The 24,363-nt window shown below is 44.4% G+C and overlaps 1 protein-coding gene across 6 annotated transcripts in view; it reads right to left on the bottom strand.

Annotated features, from left to right (window-relative positions):
- ANKRD12 (ankyrin repeat domain 12) overlaps positions 1 to 24,363 on the bottom strand; it is a 178,687-nt gene that overhangs the window by 151,889 nt on the left and 2,435 nt on the right. Inside the window, exon 2 of one of the 6 annotated variants that reach the window (XM_073550952.1) lies at positions 805 to 1,012. The exons of the other annotated variants lie outside the window; for them this stretch is intronic. The gene's annotated coding sequence lies outside the window, so the exon portion shown is untranslated. The remainder of the gene's footprint in view (positions 1 to 804; positions 1,013 to 24,363) is intronic. 6 annotated transcript variants of the gene reach the window in all.

The raw sequence follows: 24,363 nt of genomic DNA, 5'->3' as shown, positions 1-24,363 counted from the left end.
AAACGTAATTGTGGAGTTTTGTTTCTCGCTACGCCATTTACCGATTTGATTATTTTTTATTTAAATTGATAGTTCAGGCGATTATGAATGCGGCTATACCAAATGTGTACATTTGATTTTTTTTAATAGTTTTATTTTGTATGGGGCAAAAGTGGGGTGATTTTAACTTTTATATTTTAATATTTTTAAAAACTTTTTCACTTTTTATTTGCTTCAATAGTCTTCATGGGAGACTAGAAGCTGCACTAATCCGATCGCCTGATACATACAGAAGGGCTGCTGCCCTGCTCTAGGTATCAGAAAAGCTCACTTGCTATGAGCACTGACCACCAGGAGGCACTCATAGCGATCTAGGAATGACTACGGCGCTCATAGCGATCTAGGAATGACTACCACAGGGGTCTTCTCCTGACCCAGGGTTGTCATGCCAACCCGTCGGCGACCCATGGCCATGTGACACGGACGCCAATGGGAGGAGGAAAGGACGCGCTTCCTGCGCGTGCATGTTAAATGCTGCTGTCAAGAGTTTGACATCGGCATTTAACATGTTAAAAGACGAGGATGAATCACGTTTTCACCCCCTGGCTGTTCCGGGCACATATCAGCTGATCAGATCAGCTGTCATTTCCCGGAAAAGGTGCGGGCTCATCGCCAGAGCCCGGACCAAACAGGGGGAGGGGTCCAATGACGGACTGTATACGTCATTGGACGTTAAGGGGATAAAAGGGAACCTGTCAGCAAGGTTGTGCCCATTAACCTACAGACAGTGTCAAGTTGGCGCCGTTATACATATTAAAATGATACCTTGGTTGATGAAATCTGTCTTGTGGTTGTAGTGAAATGTTTATTTTCAGTCTTGAGTTAATGATACGCTCGTGCTCCGCTGCAGCCTGTGTGTGGTGGTGGGTCATCATCTGATGCTCCAACTAGGTATTCATCTCTATGGCAAATCCCGTTTTGCTGGCGATGGCTCACATGTAATGTGTATATATTTCATTTGTTTAAGTTTATCCTGGAATTAAAAAAAATAAAAAATCTGTTTGAAAATGGTGCCGCCTATCGGTGATCTGATAGCTGCTACTGTGCAGGCATCTTTGTAGAGAAAAAAAAAAATCCTCCAAGATGACACCTGCGCATACCAGGGCTGTGGAGTCGGTAAGCCACAGTTGCGACTCCGACTCCTGGATTTTATCCGACTCCAGCTCCGACTCCTTCATAAATGGCCAATTCATAACAACAAATTTAGTGTTGTAAAATATTAAACATCGTGCTTATTCAGTTTCTCACCATCATATAAGTAATCAGACCACTTAGAGCAAAAACTACATTTATTAGAATACAATTAGAATATAGCAAATAACTTTTCTAAACTGTAAGTAAATATGCAATAAACACTTTTATGCAGTTAATAACAAGAAATCTATAAATTTGTCCTCAGAAAAAGTATTGCCTCTGTCAGATCCTCCTTCATGGATGCCCTCAAATCTGATGTAATTATTTTGAGAGCAGAGAACAACCTCTCTACACTAACTTGTGTTGGTGGCAAAGCAGTAACCACTCGGGCAACATCTCTGACAATGTCAGGATACAGAGGAATCGCTTGTTGCACTGTTATTTTTGATGAACGGTCAAATTTCTCAATTTCTTTTAGTGCACATGAAAAATTCTGCTGAAATGTACTGGCTGTGTTCCTTGATGGGGATGACTCTTCTTCTATGCGGGAACGCTTTGCACGGTCTTTGTGATCCAAATATTTTTCGAAATTAAATTCTTCATCAGTTGATGATGAGGGTGGAGATGTGGCAGGACGACCAAATTCTTCTTGTTCCTCCTGACTGTTCTGCAACCCTTTCATCCTTACTGCTATTTCAAACAGAGCTTCTTTTCCTTTACTTAGCTGTTGATCATCTAGAAGAATCCGATGCATTGGGTCTACATAAACAGCTGCCAAAAGAATGTTATTTTGTAATAGTAGCTCCTCTCTCCGTTTCATTGATGTAGCAATGCCACTTGCAATTAACCCTCCTCTTTGGGACAGGCAAAACATCAGGTTCTTCCACTCCTTTAAGAAAATACCTGGAGTTAAGTCCTCTGCTTGTAATTTTTTAGTCACTGTAAATGGGTGCTCTAGCAATTTTTCCAGCTCAGTCACCTGATTCCACTGACTTTCATTTAGCGTCAGTTGAGGGTTAGCCATGTCTACAAGAAAGGTTTTCAGTTCAACCAAGCGCTGAATCATTAAGTACTGCCCCATCGTGTGGCTTTATCAGTAATTGCCCCTTTTCCAGCACGTCTCTTCAAAATTGAGTCAACTTTAGGGGTTCTGGCAACAGTAGCCAATTTTCTCACCTTGCCAATCAGTGCAGCAGCATGTCCTTCTTGCAGACTGTCTCTTATAGCCAGCTGTAGCGTATGCACAACACAGCGCATGTGATGAATGAAAGAACATATTGACACAGTTTCAACAAGATCTAAACTATCATGTTGCTGTTCATCTGAAGCAACTTCAGTTTGCTCCTCAGTTACAATACTGTCTTCCTCTATTTCAAACATTTGTGTGTCTGTGGACCCAGAATGTTCTTCTAGCTGCTGGTCACCATCATTACTCTCATTCATTAGCTTAATAGTACTTATATTTGAAGCATTGTCAGTTACGACAGAAAGAACTTGCTCTTTTTTAAGTTCATAGTCTTGCAGAACCTTTTCCACCAAGACCTGGAGAAACTCACTGGTGTGATGAGATTTGGTGTCTTTTACTGCCAATGTCTTGGTAACCATTTCATTTTTGTCACAAACAAATCGGACATTGATGGCAAAATAGTTCACTCTGTGACGTGTGCAGGCATCCATTTTAAGAAACAGAAAGCGTCCCTTGAGAGTTTTTTTTAAGTTCTTCCTTTTGTTTAAAATCTTCTTCGATTACTAATTTTCTAATACTCTCTCCCTCCAGAGAAACACCAAGCTTGCGGGCCATTTCCCCATTCAGACACATAAAAGCTGGTCGTGAAAATGATGAAATAGGCACACTATCCTTTACAACAAGCTCTATGATCTGTTTTTTAAATGTATCTACTGTCATTGTCACAGTAACTTTGTCACTGATAAAATATCTTGCAACTGATGGCTGCAAAGTTCTCTGGTCCTTTGTTTGGCTGGAAGAGCTGGGCACTGGTTCATTGGTTTGGATGCAGTCTTTCTCATCCACTGCTTTCAGTACTTCTGGATGAAAGCGCTGTAAATGTCTCTTTAGATTAGAAGCTCTGGTAGGAGCATTTTTATCTTTGCCTGAATATGCACTCATCTTGGCTTCACAGCATTTGTTTTCGTCTGGATCATTTGTCATACACTGACAGACATAATGTTTTCTATCTTGAGTGATGGTGAAATGTTCAAATACAGCTGATTTAATGTGATGCTTCTTTGACGTTCTCAGGTTTTTAATTCTGCATTCACAATCCAAATGACAATTGTTTTTCCTAAAAACAATTGTACAAAATTATTGCCAGGTCGGACAACTGATATAGTGGTCAGTAATACTGTTATTATTCCTCATGTACTCACAGTTAACTGATGCAAAGTTTGTTGAAAGGATAATACTTCTTACAGTCTTCCTCTTCTGAGTAGCAGGCAGCTGTGAGATGCTTGGAAGACGCACACCTAGTATGATCTAGTCTAGAGGAGGAGCTTTACTACTAAGAATTTGCAACACATTTTCACTTTCAGTTTCATACATTGAAAGTAGGGGGGTTGGGGCAGCATAAGGTTAACCAAGTATAAGATTAGATAAGGGCAGTGGAGAACAGTGACACACAAGATGTAAGAAATGTCTCTATCTCCAGCAGAACTGCTTATCACTGTTGTTCATATTCTGATAGAACATATATATTTGAGTAACATTTATAAAATTCATATGAAAGTTCAATTATTAAATATTAATACATTTTTTTTAAAGCTCGAGTCGGAACATTTCTACCGACTCCGACCAAAACTAACTCCGACTCCACAGCCCTGGCGCATACGCCATCAGATCACCAATATGCGGCGCCATTTTCAAACAGAATTTTTTTAATGAATTTTAGGATAACCTTAAACAAATGAATTATATACACATTACATGTGATCAGTCTGCAGCCATCGCCCCCCCCCCCCCCCCCAAGATATATAATATTCATTATGTAAACTAGGGGGAAGTCAGTGAAGGATCAGTGACCTGTCAGCAGCCATACACATGAATATCTAATCAGAGCACCACATGAAGACCCCCCCCACGGGCCGGCCAGGAGCACGAGCATATCATTAGCAGAAAATAAAGATTATACAACAACCACAAGACAGATTTCTTCACCAAAGGTATCATTGTAATCAGTATAACGGCGCCAACCTAACACTGTAGGTTACTGTGCACAATCCTGCTGACAGACAACTTAAAGTGAACCGTTCAGGTTTTAAATCTTTTCCTAAGGCAACATTTGCTATATCTAAAATTAAAGTGAGCCTTAACTTAACCCTTGACGCCCCAGGACTTCCCATGTTTTTTGCTGCATCGATAGTATCACATCTACCAGGATCACCAGTCATGGTGATGTAGATTGTACAAGACTGCTGACTGCTGTCCAGTTAAAGACCACAGGCAGAAATGCAGCGAAATTCAGGGAAAGTTGGTTTTGCCATTTATAGATATAGTATGCATATAAAAAAGGATTTAAAACCTGGAAAACATGCAAGGACTTGACTTCCTAGAGCAACCCTTCCTGTTTGGCTAAGTGCACACGTAGCAGAAAATTTCTGCTGAAAAACCAGACTCCCTTCCCAGAAAACCGCACATTTTTTTCCGCGCGTTTTCTGCCTGGTTTTTATGCTTTTTTTCCAGCGCGTTTTCAAAACGCATAGAACTAGCCAGAAACGCGGAAAAATCAGCGAAGTTAATGAGCATGCTGCGTTGTTTTTTCGCGGTAAAAAAACGCATCAATATGCACAAAAAGTGCAAAATGCATAGAAATTAATGGGAAGCTTATTTTCGCGGTTTTATTGGAAAAAACGCTAAAAATACCGCTAAAACGAACACAGCCTATATGTTGCAGAAGAGAATTGCTGACAAACAGACTCTTCCTCTGGCTTACTTGGGCAATGTATTACATTTCAAGGACACAAGTATTGTCACATTTCCCTTTTACCTGCTGCAAAGAGAGCACTCAGCAAAATAGACTGTTCCCAGCCGACCTCTACAGAGGTGCGCTATCTACAGAGAGGCCAGTGGAGGATGCCAAGAAGGAAGGTTCCACTTACCTCGGAGATTTACTTCCATGTTTTCACATGTTCTACCAATGTGTTTTTATTTGATGCCTAAAGGGACATTTACATTATATGATAATCCTAAACGAGCGTTGTTAAAAATGCTCATTTCATCTTGCGGTGTAAACAGGCAGCCGAGCAACATGCTTGTTCATCAGGTGAAAGGATCCTCATGTGCAGCATGTGATCAAGCCCCCCAGCTATGAAGTTGTTTTTTGCCATCACTCATAGTAATGACAAGGAAAGAGACATCATGTAAAGATATCACATATAAGTGTTGTCTAGAGGTACAGGTAAAATACAGAAATCGAAGTATAAAGCAACTCCTGGATTGATTGTGAACATTCAAAATCTCCTTTTGCGGTCATTAAATGAAACCCAACTAGGATTAATGCCAGGCCTCATCGTGTAATTGTAATAGACAACATTTCAGAAAAACTGCAAACATTAAAATCAACGTGTAATTGAAAAACAACGCAGGATGGGACTACAGAGTTTGTTTTTATACATTTAATTCCTAAAACTGATAGAAACCCCTTTATAAGAAGTTTCCTTTAAGGCTTCATGCACACAGCAGAGCTGTACAGAAGGAGCTGATACATAGCAACCCAGACAGGACCTAATAACAGATGGTACATGGGATCCTTTGCTTGGCTGCTATGACAATGGATCGCAGATTAGTAAGGGGAGGCACAGGTAACAATGTAACAGTGGGTTCCCTCCCTTTATTCAACTACTTAGATGCTGTGGTTATCATCGATTGTGGCGTCTAAGGGCCCCGTCACACATAGCGATCTCGCTAGCGAGATCGCTGCTGAGTCACAAGTTTTGTGACACAACAGCGATCTCACCAGCGAGATCGCTGTGTGTGACAGCGATCAGCGACCGGCCCCCCTGCCGGTATCGCTGATAGCTGTAGGAAAGCCCTGGACTTTTCTTTGGTCGCTGGTCTCCCGCTGGCCAGCACGCATCGCTGCGTGTGACAGGCGGGAGACCAGCCATCAGCTGGTAACTAATGTACACATCGGGTATCTAAGGGACGTGCGTCCCTTAGAAACGCGATGTGTACGTTAGTTACCAGCGCGCTGATGCAGGGAGCTGGTAACTAACGTACACATCGGGTATCTAAGTGACGCACGTCCCTTGGATACCCGATGTGTACGTTAGTTACCAGCTCCCTCCATCAACGCGCTGGTAACTAACGAACACGACGCCGCGCGCTCGGCGTCGCTGTGCTGATCACTGCTAAAGCTGTCTGACAGCTCACCAGCGATCACATAGCGACTTACCAGCGATCCTGACGCGTTGATATCGTTGTCTGGAACGCTGGTGAGTCGTTATGTGTGACGGGGCCTTAAGGTCTTAAAACGACAGGGACTGATCCCCGCTGCTCCAACAGGGTGCCAGATGTAACCCTGCTTCTGCGGCTATTGAGCCAATTCCTCCCTGCAGATCTCTATGTTGCAGTGCGAATAGGGCTCACGTCATACTGCACTGACCGTGTACTTCACAAAGCACTGATGGGAAAGTAGAGGTTAATAGCTCTAGCAAAATACACAATAAATAGGATATACAAGACAAGGCAAGACAGCCGATGAGAGCTATTATAAAGCTTAAATTAGAATTTTTCATGAACTCCACTGGAAATATTCTAACTAACCTCCAAGGGGATCAGTAATTAGATCTGTGCATATCGCAGGAACGTTAGCGATACACACTCCACATGCTGTACGTACGCCCGGCTGTACTTGGGTCCGGTGCACTTTTACATGGAGGTTGCTGTGCTCCGTCAAGGGTTGCATTACCTCACTGCCAACAGATACTCATTAGCTCCTGCTGATGTGATAAGAATGCCTGCTGGGTTCAAATAAGGCAGATATGATAGATTTCTGGACAGCATTCATTTGAATGGACAATGTAGAAATCTTAATCACCACTTCAGATACATGGAATGTTTTTTGCAGTAGCTACATTTTCAGAAGGGAGTCACTTGTGCCGTAACTATATTCTTTCTAACTCTATGCTGATGACATCCAATTATACACTTCTCCTGATATCACGCCTGCCTTTTTGGAAAACACTAGTGATTGTCTTATCGCTGTCTCTAACATCATGTCCTCCCTCTATCTGAAACTGAACCTGTCAAAAACTGAACTCCTTGTGTTTCCTCCCTCTACTAACTTACCTATGCCGGACATTGCCATTTCCGTGTGTGGTGCTACCATTACTCCCCAGCAACATGCCCGCTGTCTTGGGGTCATACTGGATTCCGAGTTTTCATTTGCCCCCCACATCCGATCACTGGCTCGCTCTTGTTATCTGCGCTTCAAAAACATTTCTAGAATTCGACCCTTTCTTACTTTCGACTCTGCAAAAACTCTTAGGCTGGGTTCACACGTAGCGGAATTCCCACGGAAGTTACCGCGAGAATTCCGGAATTGCATTCCCAGGGAAAAATCGCATTTTAAATTCCCGCGATTTTCCCGCAGAAAAAAGCCGGATTACTTACCAGTAATGCTCTTTTAATGAGTCCACGACAGCACCCACTTGGAGAGAGGGATCCGCCCATAGGAGCAGGAAACCTACAGAGATAAGAGAGGGCGGTCCGCCTCTCCTCCTCAGTTGTATTTCAGAGTACCCGGAGGACCACCACTTATTAGGCCATTATATTAATCAATATTTAAAATTTATCAATTTTACATCTAAGAAGGTGTATATACATTGTTAACTTCTAGGGAGGGTTAGTGAACGGGTGCTGTCGTGGACTCATTAAAAGAGCATTACCGGTAAGTAATCCGGCTTTTTACTCTTCGCCACGACAGCACCCACTTGGAGAGACTTTCAGAGACCTTCACCTGGGAGGGACCACCGTGCTGAGGACCGCTCTACCAAAGGCTAGGTCAGATGAGCATGATAAGTCAAGCCTATAGTGGTTATAAAAAGTAGAAGGCGTCGCCCAAGTTGCGGCCTTACATATAGACTCGATTGAGACGTCTCCCCTTTGCGCCCACGAGGATGCCATAGCTCTGGCGGAATGTGCCCTGATACCCTCCGGAGGATCTTTATTTCTCGCGGAGTTTGCCAGACAGATCGCGTCCCTAATCCACAGAGACAGAGTACCCCTTGTGACTTCATATCCCTTCTTTGGCTCTGGAAATAAACAGAGCCCTACTCTTCCTCCAGCTGTTAGACTTCTCGATGTATTGTAACACTGCTCTTCTAACGTCTAGTGTATGGAATTTTTCTTTTGGAGTAGAATGGTTACCTCGCCTTTTCTGCCTTGATCTTCCTGATAACCTGCGGCAGTAGTATGATTGGCTGAAAGGCATATGCCAATCTGAACTGCCACGGGGCTTGGAGGGCATCCAGAATTTCCAGACAGTCTGCCACGTTCAGGGAGGCGAACCTTCGCCCCTGTCTGTTTTGTTTGGTGGCAAAGAGATCTATCTTGGAAAGACCCCACAGTGACACGACGTGTTTGAATATTTGCCGGCTCAGGCACCAATCTCCTTGCCATAACGTGTGGCGACTTAGGAAGTCTGCTTCTGAATTGTCTCTTCCTCTTATGTGGACAGCCGAGAGAGACAAAAATTGTTTTTCGGCTAAGAATAAAAATTTTCTTGCGGAAGACATTAAGCTGTTCGATCGAGTTCCGCCTTGCCTGTTCAGATATGCTACCACTGTGGTGTTGTCTGAAAGGATTCTCATGTGTTCTCCTTGTAGCTGTGGAAAGAAGTGATATAACGAATGACTAACCACATTCAGATCTTTTAAGTTTGAGGAATCTTGTCTCTCGCTTATATCCCATTGGCCTTGGGAGAAGATCCCCCCCATATGAGCCCCCCATCCTGTAGGGCTGGCATCAGTAGTAACTATACCGGAAGGTGTTATCACCCATGACACTCCTCTCGATAGATTATTGTCATCTAACCACCATACTAGGGAAGATAGGACTGTTTGGGATAAGGTGATTTCCTTTGCCAAATTCCCTCGGACACAAGCCTCCTCTAGGAGAATCTGTTGTTGCAGTTCCCTGGTGTGGAACTGGGCCCACTGAACCGCTGGGATGCAGGAGGTAAGAGACCCCAAGAGGGACATTGCTTCCCTCAAGGACAGGCCTGGTTTGTCCATTGCTAATGTGATCTTTGTTTTCATCATTGCAATCTTTACCTGTGGTAGCAGACATTTTTGTAACGCATGACCTCGGACCTGTGAGCGCGGGTGGTCTCCCATTCGGGCCCAGGCCGCTTAGCGGCCGCCACCCGACGAACGCAATCACGCTCGGTCTAGAATGGCCGGTGGCCTAGTTGGAGACCTAGGAAGGACTGGACGGATTGTGGCTCGACTCTGGACTTCTTGAAGTTTATTATCCAACCTAGAGCCTGTAGGGATTAAGATTGCGTCAGCAACTCGTCTATTACATTGTTGAGTTGAGTTCCCTATTATTAAGAAGTCGTCCAGATAGGGTATTATCAAGCTGTGTTTCTGGCATAGGAAGGCCTTTACTTCCAGCATCACCTTTGTAAAGACCCGTGGTGCAATGGAGAGACCAAATGGCATGGCTGTGAACTGGAGATGGTGTATGGTGCCATCGAGGGACACCGCCACTCAGGTATTTCTGATACCTGTAGTGGATGGGAAGAGTATTATAAGCATCCTTTAGGTCTAGGTCCGCCATCATACAGTTGGGGAAGAGAAGTTTAATTGTAGACTTAATATACTCCATCTTAAATCGTTGATTTTTGACAAATGTATTTAGCTTTTTCAGGTTGATGATTGTCCTGAAAGAGCCATCTGGCTTAGGTACCAGAAAAAAAGAGGGGAGTAAAACCCTCTCTCTTCCTGCCCTTTGGGCACATGGTCCAATACTTCTTTGTCCAACAAGCTTAGAATCTCAACTTCCAGGGCCTGCAGTTGGATTGGTGAGTTGAGAGATGCTATAATAACCGAGTTATGTGGGGTATGATGGAACTCTATCTTTAGCCCATTTCTAACAATGTCCAGGACCCAAGAACTGGCTGTGATTTTTCCCCATTCTCAGAGGAAAAAAATTTTAGTCTTCCTCCTACTGTAGGGACTAGCCCTTTAGTTTCTGTCTCTATGGGAGGATCTTGTCCTCCTTTATGGCCCAACGATTCTGGTTTTCCGTTGGCCTTCCTCTGCCAAATGGCCATCTCCTAAACGCCCTCCCTCACAAGGAATGGCACAGAGCTTTGCCTTGGATTGGGTATCGCCTCTCCGGCTTTTAAGCCATAGACTATGTCTGGCGTTATTAAGTAAGCCTGCTGTCCTGGATGCCAAACGTAATGAGTCAGCAGAAGCGTCCGCTATAAACGCAGCCGCGCCACGGATCATGGGAACAGCGGCTCGTAATCTGTTCCTTTTTGGTCTATTTGCTGGTCTAGTTGATCAATCCAGATCAGCATAGAACGGTCCATGCAAGTGCTGGCTATTGACGGCTTAAACGTGCCGGTAGCTGCCTCCCATGCCCTTTTCAGTGCGGCATTGGCCTTACGGTCGAGTGGATCTTTTAGCACGCCCTGATTGTTTTGAGGTAGAGGCGACAACAGCGTCCACTTTCGGGACCTTAGACCCCATTACCAACTCCTTGTCACTGAAGGGGTACCTTCTCCTTGAAGCCGAGGGGAGGTAACCTCTCCTGGTCCTGTTTCTCCCATTCTTTCTTAACCAGGCTTTTATGACTGGTATAACAGGGAAGGCTCTCCTCTTCCTATCAGTTAGTCCTGCAAACATTATTTGTTTGCAGCTCCCTTGTGTCTGTGCATCCCATGGTGTTTCTCACGGACAACTAAGTTGTCCATGTTCTCTAAGGGGAAACGCAAACACCCCTCCATACCTGAGGAGGATGACGATGTGCCCGTTTCGCAGTCTCATTAATGCATTTTTTACATAGCCTTTTTTTTTTTTTTTCTTCCTGAGGGAGGAGATGTAGCGAAGAGGAGAAGAGGGAGAGAGGAAGGGAGAGGTATTTGTCAGCTTGATAGGCAGAGAGTCGTCCACTCAGAGAAGCTGTAGGTACCGGCTCAGGAGGCTGAGATGGGGGCTTGTTGGCGTGGCTTCTGTCCGAGGAACCTCTGCCAGAGTGGTCCTTGGATGCCACCGTGTCACCTGCAAAACATGCTTGCCTGCTAAACCCTTCGCAGCAGGGTTTTTTTTTTTTTTTGCTCCACCATTATTTTGCCGGTACTCCCTCCCCCCCGGGAGCACCTCCTCAGGGTAGTCGCAGCTAATTTGCACATGCTCGGCCTGGTATACAGCCGCCGAGCCGCTGAATATTGTCCCTCTTTTTTTTTTCCCCTCTTCTCCTTTTGCAGCTTCTGCGGGGAGGGGGCGGGGAGCGCTTCGCATGCTTATGCGCGGTCTCGCGATGCTCCTGAGACCGCGCATGCACCTTGCCGCTGGGGATTCTCCGGTGACCCGGAAGTTCCCCCTTACCACTTCCGGTATCGGCGCTGCATGTGTGTCCTCCCTCTGGGGACTGAAGCCATGGGAAAACGGAGGCTGCATCTGTTCCCTCCGGTTCCGCGCTCCCACACGGACCGGGACGGCCATCTCCGGACCCCGGTGGCGTGTATATGCAGGAGAACCCCGGGCGGCCTCACCCGGACCCGTTGTTTCTGCCATCGCTGCTGCGGCTGTTCAGTCGAGGAGGGAGCTGGATTACAGCACTCCCCCGTCGCTGCTGGACCGGAACCCCTGCCGTTCCCACAGAGACTGCACAGGTGGTTCCTTGGCCCAGGTATGTCTGTAGAGGAATCCTGCTGTCTTCCACCGGAACAGGAAACCAACTGAGGAGGAGAGGCGGACCACCCTCTTATCTCTGTAGGTTTCCTGTTCCTATGGGCGGATCCCTCTCTCCAAGTGGGTGCTGTCGTGTCGAAGAGTAAAACTAGCGATTTGCAAGCGTAATTAGCTTGCAGAATGCTAGCATTTTCCAAGCTATCTGTAGCATCGCTTGGAGAACTGATTGACAGGTTGGTCACACTTGTCAAACAGTGTTTGACTAGTGTGACCAACTTTTTACTATTGAGGCTGCCTATACAGCATCAGTAGTAAAAAAAAAAAAAAAAAAAAATTCGGGTTATAGTCACCTTCCAATGTCCCTCGCAGAGTCCCCAGGGCTCCGCGATGCTACGGCAGGTCCTGCTCCCAGTGATGCATTGCGGCAGTGACCTCTGATGATGTCGCGGACTCGCAAGACTGCTACAGCATTGCAAGACGCGACGTCAGTAAAGAAAGGTCATCGCAATGCATCACTGGGAACGGGAGCTGCCGCGTGTATCGCTGAAGCCTGGGGACGCTGCGCGGAGCGTCAGTGAATATAACCCGATTTTTTTATTTTAATTCTATTTTTACAGGGATATGGTACCCACATCCCGCAAGACAGTCTCCTCTCTTCCGGACCGTGGGTACCATCTGCAAATGTTCTGCTTACTTTTCGTATGGTGGGCACAGCCACATGCAGAAAGTAAGCAGAACAATGCATTCCTATGTGGGCGGAATTGCCGCGATTCCGCAAAATGAGCATGCTGTGTATTTTTCCGAGATGCGATTCCGCCGCGGGAAAATCCGCAGCATTAGCACAGCATTGCAGAATCCCATAGGATTGCATGGAATGCTGTTTTTTTGCATTTTCACGGTGAAAATGCGAAAAAACCTGAACGTGTGAACGCAGCCTGTTTCTCTTATTCATTCTCGTCTGGACTATTGTAAAGAGCCTGTCACACTAAGCGATATCGCTAGCAATATCGCTGTAACGTCACTGGTTTTTGTGACGCAGCAGCGATATTGCTAGCGATATCGCTATGTGTGATACTTACCTCCGACCGGCTCACCGCTGGTTATCGCTGATCGCGCGAGAACGTCCTGGACGGTTTCTCGTCGTCCGCTTCCTGTGGCGCCGACGAGCGACGCGTGGACGCGGGCGGGAGGACGTCAGGATTGCCTCGTCTGACAGGTAAGTAACGACCGCCGACCCCTGCTATGTCTATAGTGAGATCTGCCTGTTGTATGGCAGCTCACTAGCGACCACTTAGCGATGCACCAGCAATCCTGACCGCGTCATATCGCTGGTCGGGATCGCTGGTGCATCGCTAAATGCGACAGTACCTTTACTCTCTACTAATCGGTCTCCCTCTTATCAAACTCTCCCCTTTCCAGTCTGTCCTGAATGCTGCAGCTAGGATCGTGTTCCTCACCAATCGTTATACCGATGCCTCTACCTTGTGCCAGTCCTTGCAATGGTTAACCTTTCACTCCAGAATTCACTATAAACTTATTACCCTCACCCACAAGGCATTCCATGGCTCAGCACCACCCTACATCTCCTCCCTCATCTCAGCCTACCACCCTACCCATGCCCTCCGTTCTGCTAACGACCTGAGGTTAACATCCTCATTAATCAGAACCTCCCACTCCCGTCTCCCAAGACTTTTCACGTGCTGCACCATTTCTTTGGAATGCACTCCCCAGGTTAATACGTTTAATCCCCACAGTTTTAAGCGTGCCCTAAAAATGCATTTTTTCAGACTGGCCTATAGCCTCAACGCATTAACCTAAATATCCCTGTGTGGCTCATTCAAATTTTTTTTTTTTTTTTTTACCATAACCAGGTTCCTCTTATGTTCTCCCATGCTTTATGCATTTAATAGCCCTCTGTGTCTGTACTGTTAGATATTTAGACGGTTAACCGGTTCATGCAGCAACAGGAACACTCGATTCTTACTCTATGGCTGGTCCAAACAATAGAAGCAATTGTTACAATCCACCTTTCGTATCGCCCCTTCTTCCTTAGGCTATGTGCACATGTAGCGTTTTAAAACGCTCACTAAAAACCGGACTCCTTCCCAAAAATCGCGCGTTTTTTTCCGCGCGATTTCACCGCGATTATGATCGCGATTTTCGCGTGCGATATTCAAGCACTTTCCAAGCGATTTGAAGCATCGCTTGGAAAGTGATTGACAATTTGGTCACACTCGTCAAACATAGTGTTTGACAAGTGTGACCAGGTTTTTACTATTAAGGCCGCCTATGCGGCATCAATAGTAAAAGATAGGATGTTAAAATGCTAAAAATAAATTAAAAAAAAAAAAAAAAATCGAGGTATATTTACCTTCCGGCATCCCGCGCTGCATTCCCGGCCTCAGAGTTCCCAGTAATGCCTTGCGAGACCTGAGATGACGTAGTCTCGCGTTGCTATAGCGATCTCACGAGACCGCTAGAGTCACGCGAGACTACGTCATTACAGGGCGTTGCCGCAAGGCATTACTGGGAACGCTAGGCCGGGAATGCAGCGCGTGACGCCAGAAGGTAAATATACCCCGATTTTTTATTTTTTATTCTTTTTTTTACAGGGGTATGGTACCCAGGGCCTGGAGGACAGTCTCCTCTCCTCCACACCGTGGGTACCAACCGCACATGAGACGCTTAACTTCCCGCATGGTGGGCATAGCCACATGCGGGAAGTAAGCGATTCTCATGCATTCCTATGGGTGCGGAATCGCGGCAATTCTTTGCGATTCCGCACAAAAGAATGAGCATGCTGCGATTTTTTCCGCGATGCGATTCCGCCGCGGAAAAAAGCGCAGCATTAGCACAGCATGTGCGGAATACCATAGGAATGCATGGAGGGCGTTCTGTACACGATTTTTAAGCGTTTTCGTGCCGAAAAGCACGGCAAAAACGCTTAAAAATCGCTACGTGTGCACACAGCCTTATAGATTGTAAGCTTGCGAGCAGGGCCCTCATTCCTCTTGGTATCTGTTTTGATCTATGTGTTTATTGGTATGCTGTAATGTCTATTGTCTGTAGAATTCCACTCTATAATGCAAAGTGCTGCAAAATATATTATTATTGAAATATTATATTTTTTCTTCATTGGAACGATCAGAAAAGAACAAAAAATTCACAAGTGAAAGAGCTTAATGACAACATTGGTAAAAACCTGCAGCAATAACTAAGGGAAAAACCTTACACAATTTACCTATACAAACAGAGTTAAAAGCAAGTAATGCAACAGGAAACACAGCAAGTGCTCGGTTGTAAATCTAGCTAACCTCTGTGTGACAACTCATAGGCGCCATTGAAACTAAAAGAAATTTTCTGCAGTGAAACACAGCCAAAAACGGATTCTGAAACTATAACGTATGACAAAGGATTGCAGAGCACACAGGGCGAGTACAATGAGAGCAGATGCTCAGCAGCAAAAATTCTAGGGACATTCCCACCTTGCAAAAGAACAAAAGACTGCTTATGTATGCACATACATCCTTTATATGCAGCCATTGAATTGACCGAGCAATTTCTCTCCTGTGCTGTAGTATTTTCTACAGACATCCTGTTCGGTTATTGAGATTTTTACGTCCATCTCTCAGGAATTAAATATTTGGATAATAAATAATAATTGCATCTTCGATTTAGGCTTATTTGCATTCATAGAGCAAAATAAAATTTCATTACTGACCTTGAAGACATAACACAGAAGCTAGTGTTTGCCAAGTGCCTTCAACCAGAATGATATCACATGCTAATGAAGCAGAGGAACCTAAAATACCCATGCTAATCATCTTTCACCTTTACTGATGGATCTCCATTACATAAAAGGTCAGGTTCGCTTTTTAACAGAGATATGACAGAATGTCAGCATTAGTGAGGAAGGGAGCACATGTCCTGTGTCATCATTTACTAGAACGAAAAGGCCACTAGACTCCTCTATGTGGCATGGTCCTATGCTCCCCCAATTCATCATGGCTTGATTAACACTGCACTGGAGCAAGGCTCAAATTCATAACAAAGCATCCACTCCTAAATTATTTGGCGCATCTTTCTGCTGCCATGTGCCAGTGCAATACATGTTCTACAGTTTAAGACTAGAGAACATGTGTTGTAATTTACACCACTTTTGTGGCATGAATTATGATGAATTTCTTTAGCATGTTCATTCCCTCAGAAGCTTAACCACTTTCCAAAATCATGGATAAGACTGGAGTAAAAACCCCAAGAGTTGCAAAACTTTTGCATCCGAGTTGCACAAAAATTGTGAGAAATTGGGGCCTATGCCTTCAGCCTAACATCTTGTCAAACACTGCTTTTGATCAATGGTAAAGTTATTACCGCTGGTCACCCAGCCATGGTTCCCACACTGTCAAATGACAGCATAAGCCCACAGCTGTGAACGTAGGTATAAAGTTTACCTCTAGTCACTGATGTCGGCTGATGGGACTACTGCTCTCATCAGCCGGCACCTGCTGCCGCTAACATCAGTGAGAGCAGGAGCATTCACCAGCAAGCGCTCTACATAAACAAAACACCATTATCAAAAGGCGTGTGTTCCCCTGTAATTCTGATAACCAGCCAGGCAAAACTCACAGCTGGGGGCTGCAAGCCTCAGCTGTCAGCATGAGCAAGGCTGGTTATCAAGAATAGAGGGTTCCCCACGCATTGTTTTTTGTTTTAAATTTAAAAAAAAAAAAAAGCGTAAGGTCCTCCCATTTCTGACAACCAGGCTTGATATAGCAAACAGCTGGGGACTGGTATGCTCAGACTGGTAAGGGGCCATGGATATTGTCCCCCCAGCCACCCCAGAAAAGGCCCATCTATTAGATGCACCAATTCTAGCGCTTTGTCCTACTCTTCCCACCTGCCCTGTAGCCGTGGCAAGTGGGGTTCATATTGGTGGGGTTGATGTCACCTTCGTATTGTCCAGTGACATCAAGCCCATAGATTAGTAATGGAAAGAAGTCTATAAGACACCTATCCATTACTAATCCTGTAGTTATATTGTAAATAAAGACACAGCCAGAATAAAGTATTTTAAATAAAAACAAAGACTTTTCCTTTTTAATTTAAGAATCACAGTTATACTCACCCATCACCCATTCCATTGAATTCCTTGTCTCTTGTAATAAAACAAAACTGAAAACAAAACAATATCCCTCACCGGTCGGTCTGTCCCCCGCAAGTGTTCAGGCTGAGAACCACTGATGAATGAGCTGCTGCAAACGCAGCATGAGTGAGCAGCGGTGACATCATTGATGTTATGTTCCAGCCGGGCCAACGAACTGCGGTGACCTCCCTCCAGTGAGATCATCGCTAGCACAGTGAGGAAAAGTTCACCGGGAGTATTTCACTAGTATGAATTTGAACTGCTATGAACTTGCCTCTGCACTGTGAGACTTTTTCTCACTGTGCTAACAGTGATCTTACAGGAGGGAGGTCACCGCAGTTCAGTTCGGCTGGGAATGCAGCCTCAATGACATCACCGCTGCTCACTGATGCCACACTTGCAGCAGTTCATTCATCAGTGGTTATCAGCCTGGACGGTCGCAAGTTAGCACCGTTCAGGTTGAAAACTATTTATCCCCAGACAGATTACAGCGTGGGACAGAACGACCAACCGGTGAGGGATATTGTTTATTTTATTACAGGAAACAAGCGATTTAATGGAAAGGGTGATTAGGCAAGTATAACTTTGTTATTTTTAATTTAAAAAGGAAGAGTGTGTTTTTATTTGAAATATACTTTATTCTGGCCGTGTCTTTACTTACAATATAACTATAGGATTAGTAATTGATCGCCGTCTTCTAGACACCTCTCCGTTACCGATCCGTGGGCTTGATGTCACTGGACAATACAAAGGTGACGTCAACCCCACAAATATGAACCCCACTTGCCACCGCTACAAGGCAAGTGGGAAGAGCCAGGAAAAGCGTCAGAATTGGCACATCTAATAGATGTGCCTTATCTGGGTGGCTGCAGGCTGGTATTTTTAGGTTGGGGAGGAGGGGGCAATACACATGGCCCATTACCAGCTCCCAGAAGTCTGGTTTAGCAAGGCTGGAGGGGGGGAAGGGGGATACCATTTTTTTTTTTAGTTGATGTAAATAAAAACAGCATGGGGACCCCTCTATTCTTGATAATCAGTCTTGCTAAAGCCTCCGTTACACACAGAGAGATCGCTAGCAATATTGCTGAAACGTCACAGGTTTTGTGACGCAGCAGCGACATCGCTATGTCTGATACTTACCTGCGACCGGCTCCCCCGCTGGTTATCGCTGATCGCGCGAGAACGTCCTGGACCATTTCTCGTCGGGCACTTCCTGTAGCGCCGACGAGCGATGCGAGGACGTCAGGATCGCCGCGTCTGACAGGTAAGTAGCGACCCCCGACCGCTGCCATGTCGCTGGTGAGATCTGCCTGTGTGGCAGCTCACTAGCGACCACTTAGCGATGCACCAGCGATCCATATCGTTGTCGGGATCGCTGGTGCATCGCTTAGTGTAACGGTACCTTAAAGCTGACAGCTGAGCGTTGCAGTCCCCAGCCGTCAGTTTTGCCTGGCTGCTTATTAAAAATACAGGGGAACCCACGCCTTTTTTATTTTTTTAAATTTATAGAGCAGGTGCCGGCTAAAGAATACTCTCATCAGCCACCACCTGCTCTCACTGTTATTAGCGGAAGCAGGTGCTGGCTAATGAGAGCAGTAGTCCCATCAGCCGACGCCAGTGACCAGAGGTAACCTTTATACCTAAGATCACAGCTGCAGTCTCATGCTGTCATTTGACAGCGTTGAAACCGCGGCTGTCTGATCGGCGGTAATGATTTTACCGTCAATCAGAAGTAGCGTTTGCCACGCTGTCATGCACATGACAGCGTGGCAAACACTGGATGTTTGGGTCCCCAATTCAAGTGAGTGGGGTTTGGGTACTGTTTTGGTACCCAAACTTATTTTTTAACTATCCAACCGAACCCGCCCGACCCAAACATCCAAGGGTTTGCCCATCTCTACTTAGAAGGCTTCACCTTGTCAGTCAGTGTTTAAATGATGTGAAATCATATCCCTAATGGAAAAGAGAAGAATTAGGTGGGTGGAATGTGTTATATGATGATTGCAAAATATTAAAGAGAAAAAAATGAGAGTGGCAGCGAGACAGGCATGCTTGGCCAACTTTATACTCACCTGTATGGCCTCATTTAGGCTACGAGTCGTTTATTCATGTAAGAGGTTACTTGTCTTTAGAAAACTTGATATTGCTGCAACCTCACTGCTGAATAGATATGTGTAGGGAGAAAGCTGAAGGCAGGAGAACCCAGCAGGGTCCACCTTGGTGACTAGTTCTTAGTCATCTTGTCCGAGGCCCCCTGTCTCCAGTATATTTTCTCTGAAACACTACAGCCTTTGTAATAAGGAAGCCAGGCTCTTATTCATTAGCCTGGGGGTCAGGCAACATGAGTCACATGGCAGGTAGCCTTAATTGCTACAGTGCAGTGTATGAGGCATCCACAGGTACACATTAGATGAACAGCTTCTTAGGGTTTCTGACTCAAGACAGGTTGTAGTTAATGTATATTAGCCACCACATTCGTAGATTGGAAACGTGGTTGGAAACTCTAATAAGGCCAGGTCAACTACATTGAGCATTTTTTAAACCCATCAATATATTATGGCAAAAAAAACAAAACTTCAGTTTAGCAACACCATAACCGGATTCATCTACTTTCCAAGAAGTGTTTGGATCTCCATTAAAGAGCACCTGTCACTCCTGACAGGTTTATGTTTAGTAAATTGTAAAATTTGGGACATTTTTTAATAACACTGATGTTCCTATTATTGCTCTTAGATATTTCAGAGTACATTGTCAAAGAGGCATAACTCATAGTTGGTAAAGGAGTGGTATCTAAACCAGTACTGTGGAATCGGTGTCCATTTTGATGGAGTCGGAATAAAACAGACTCCGAAAATGAATAATACATTGGGTAAAGCAATTCAATGCAGTGTTCTGAATATTTTCTCATAAAAATTTGGGAGAGATATGAAATGTCCTATATTGTTAATGTCGGTTCTGTTCCTCATCTAAGGATCTCGGCTTTTCAGTGGAGATGAATCTGTGCTGCACTTTGTGTACATGCAAAAGGCACTGGGAAGGAATGCCTGTACTCATCTCAGAACTGCTAGGGTGACCAGCAAAACAGGATTAAGGAAAGTAAATATCTTTATTATTGTATTATTATGGTGATGAAATGCCTGATACAATTTTCCTACAGTAAATTGATCACTCAAACAGGAGTAATGTATGGGGGAATGTGAGAGGCGTCAGAGTAAGGGAAATTGAGGAGGCAGAGTGGGAAGTTTGGCTTACCTACTCCACAGCCCTGGTCTAAACAGTGTCAGGATCTGCAAAAAAGGACAATGTCCAATTCCCCAATGTATTCTTTAAAAAAAAAAAACCCACAACTAATCACCTCCTGGAAAAATGTAAACAAATTATAAATTTATAAATTACTAAGCTGTCATTTTGGGTTTTTAACAAGTAAAAAAAAAAAAAGCTGAAGTTTTTGTTTTCTCCGCTGTCTCGCTATTTGAGACTTCCTGCTTCTCAGCTGGGAGGCAATAATGTGGGTAGAGAATGAGAGTTTCAGCATGGAGATATAAAAGGAACTGCTTTTCTCTTCACAGTGGTCCTTAGTGTGATGCGAATGTGGCTGTCTGGGTACAGTATGTAGTGAGACTCAGATGAACTCTTTAAAGGGAGCAGATTACTTTAGCTGCATTATACACGGGGGCATCTTATTAAACAGCCACTAACTACCAATATCTACACTGAGGCCAAGTTTATGCTCTAAGTTGGAGTTCCATGAGGTACATATTTGCATTTCACTAATTTACCTTTGATGAATATAGGTAACATCTCCCATTATACTCTATGGACCAGCATTCAGATGTTGTTTAGAAGGTGACAATTATGGACAAAGTTGCACCAGATTTTGTGCTCACTCTGGTTTCTGCAACATTGAGGGAAATCTGATACAACGCTGCATATTTAGCTAAGCCAGTCCCCTTTTCTGACATGGTTGATACATAGCGGGAGCCAGGGACAGGCTAATTGAAGTGAACCAGTCAGTCAGCACCTTTCACACACAGACTATGTGCCAATGCAAACCTATAAGAAGTTGCCCAATCACAAGTGGCATTCAGGGAAAAGAGCAAATACCCCAGAGAAAGACAGAACCGGCTTTACCAATGTAATCTAGGTCGAATGATGCGAAACCTTAGCTCATAGAAATTTCTTCACTCCTCTCTCACCATTATACAGCGAATGAGAGGAGAGCTGCCCTGTAATGTCATTCCATACAAACTGTGGCACTGGCCCAGGTATAAGGGGATAAAGCTCCGATAACTAGAATAGATCTAGAGTGCTGTATGTGCCAAACACTGCGTGCACAATCCATTGCACCACAAAAAGCTCTCCTCACGTTGTGTGAGGACGTTCATAATTAGAGTGGGTGAGAATTTATTCACAAGTCTCCATCCATCAGCCATGACAGTGATCTGTGTTCACTGGATGGGAGTACCACCTATTACCTGATGGCATCTAAGGCTCTTATTATGATTTGACGGCCTGGCACAACATTACTTGTGCGTCACCCCACAACAATAATGTTGCACGAGGCCAACTAATCAAAACAAGAGTCACAGATGACCTCAGGTAAGTGACTGTTCTCACTCACCTGTCCATTGGCCACAGATTACTGGCATGTATGACAGACTGGAACTTGTAAATCAATATGCACCAATTCTAATTATGATTGTCATTACAGCAGTAGGAAAGAAGAGCTGCAACAGGGAGCAGTGATGAAGATGACTGCATGTGAGAAATACTGCACTCTGGATCTCTCGCGGTATTGAGGCATTGCTCAACAAAAACTGGGGTGGATCCATAGCATTGCATGTAACATTACACCATGGAACTCCTCTCCAATGGTCTTAGTTCTCAGTATGATAAGGTTAGATGCATCAGTCTTACAAGATCACACTGGAAGGAAGGGGGAAAAAACAAAAAACTTGAGACCTTCTCTGGGAAAGTTTGCTTTTACAGGTGCATCTCACAAAATTACAATATCAAAAAGTTAATTTATTACAGTTCTAGTGTGGATACTTCACACTAGACCTTGGAAATCAACGTCCCGGAGTCTGGAGGAAGAGAGGAGAGGCACACAATCCAAGCTGCTTGAGGTCTAGTGTGAAGTTTCCACAATCAGTGATGGTTTGGAGAGCCATGTCATCTGCTGGTGTAGGTCCACTGTGTTATCAAGACCAAAGTCAGCGCAGCCGTCTACCAGGAAGTTTTAGAGCAATTCATGCTTCCCTCTGTGGACAAGCTTCTTGGAGATGGAAATTGCTTTCTCCAGCAGGACTTGGCACTTGTCCACACTGCCAAAAGTACCAATATCTGGTTTAGAGGGAATCTGTCACCAATATTTAGTGATATCATGTAAAGAAATCACCCAATTGTGCGTCCCACAAGGATTCTATTAGGATTTTCTTATTCCCCCTGACCCTGCACCTTTGATGCACATAAATACCTTTTTTATCTTGTTGGGGGATGTATGCAAATCGCCACTGTCCGGTCTGATGGGCATGGCTTAGTCGCTCCCCCCCCCCCACACACACTCCTCGGCTTGTTGAATGTAATCTTCATCTGTGAATATCACAGATAACTTTGGTTTCCGCGCTTGTGCATTGTAAAGGCCTCCGGCGCCTGTGCAGTATGCTTTGCCCAACTGTGGGCAAAGCATATAATCGCTACTGCGCATGCGTCTATTTTCCAGCGCGGTCTATGCCCCGGAACTGTGTCCTGCATGTGAAGACTTCTTTACATGATATCACTAAATATGGGTGACAGATTCCCTTTAAAAACAGTATCACTGTGCTTGATTGGCCAGCAAACTCGCCTGACCTTAACCCCATAGAGAATCTATGGGGTATTGTCAAGAGGAAGATGAGACACCAGACCCAACAATGCAAATGAGCTGAAGCCTACTATCAAAGCAACCTGGGCTTCCATAACACCTCAGCAGTGCCACTGGCTGATCGCCTCCATGCCACGCGGCATTGATGCAGTAATTGATGCAAAAGGAACCCCGAACACATATTGAGTGCATATACTGAACATACATTTCAGTAGGCCAACTTTTCGGATTTTAAAATAATTTTTCAAGCTGGTGATAAAGTATTATAATTTACTGAGATAATGACTTTTTGGTTTTCATTGGCTGTAAGCCATAATCATCAACATTAACAGAAATAAACACTTGAAATTGATCACTGTTTGTAATGACTATATTATAGATGAGTTTCACTTTTTGTATTTAAGAAATGAAAAATTATAACTTTTTGATATTCTAATTTAGTGAGAAGCACCTGTAATTACCACAGGTAAAATATGATACATTTATACAGCCCAAATTCAGAACTGCTTAAAATGCATGCCAATGTGTCCAATCTAATACACTGATCTTCACAGTGTTCTTGAATAAAAGTGTTTTCGTTGGATTTCCATCATAAAACACTGACAAATTGTAAAACTTTTGCACAACTCGAAGTTGCCAAAGTAGACAGTGCATGGGCGGGATGAGTTGTGGTGAAGCTGACCCAACAAGTTTTTCATAAATTACACCAGAAACCTACTCTAGTCCCTGTCTGGAGTATCAATTCTGGTGAGGCGCACATAGAAATGAATCTTATTCCTCCTGCAAGGCGCACATGCGAAACACCAATTTTAACTACTCAAGACCAAAATATACACTTTAAGAGCTAGATTTTAGGCTACCTTTAGGACAGCATTTTGCCAGGCTTTGAGGGATTTTGTTTGAGACAAAGCTGTTTAGAGTTTAAAATAAAGTGAGCATATTACTGACTTACTAAAGAGCTTACAGCTCCAGCACCCCTCTCCACTGCCCCTGCCAGTCTTTGTTGAATGGGCTGGAGAGTCAACCAATAGATCTCGAGGTGCCCACAAAAGCATCACCCCAAGGTCAGTGATCACCCAGTTGGCTGTAGATTGGTTGTCAGCACACAGTGGAGAGCAACAATGGGCAGCAAATGTTACTTCATATTTTATTTTTCATTAAAAAAGCTGATATATGTGAAGGCGGCCTTGGGTAAAAGACTCAAGAGAAAGTTGACATTTGTCAAGCAAGGAAGGGTCACAATGTGTAGAATTTTCTTGTGCTCTCAAGGTGCAGCAATTCTTAAGGGTGCACCAGTAAAGAA

Source organism: Dendrobates tinctorius, unplaced genomic scaffold (genome assembly GCF_039654945.1).
Source record: "Dendrobates tinctorius isolate UK_male_01 unplaced genomic scaffold, ASM3965494v1 ptg000171l, whole genome shotgun sequence".
Lineage (NCBI taxonomy): Eukaryota > Metazoa > Chordata > Amphibia > Anura > Dendrobatidae > Dendrobates > Dendrobates tinctorius.
Note: the sequence above shows the minus strand (reverse complement) of the source record. Positions and strands in the feature narration are given on the sequence as shown.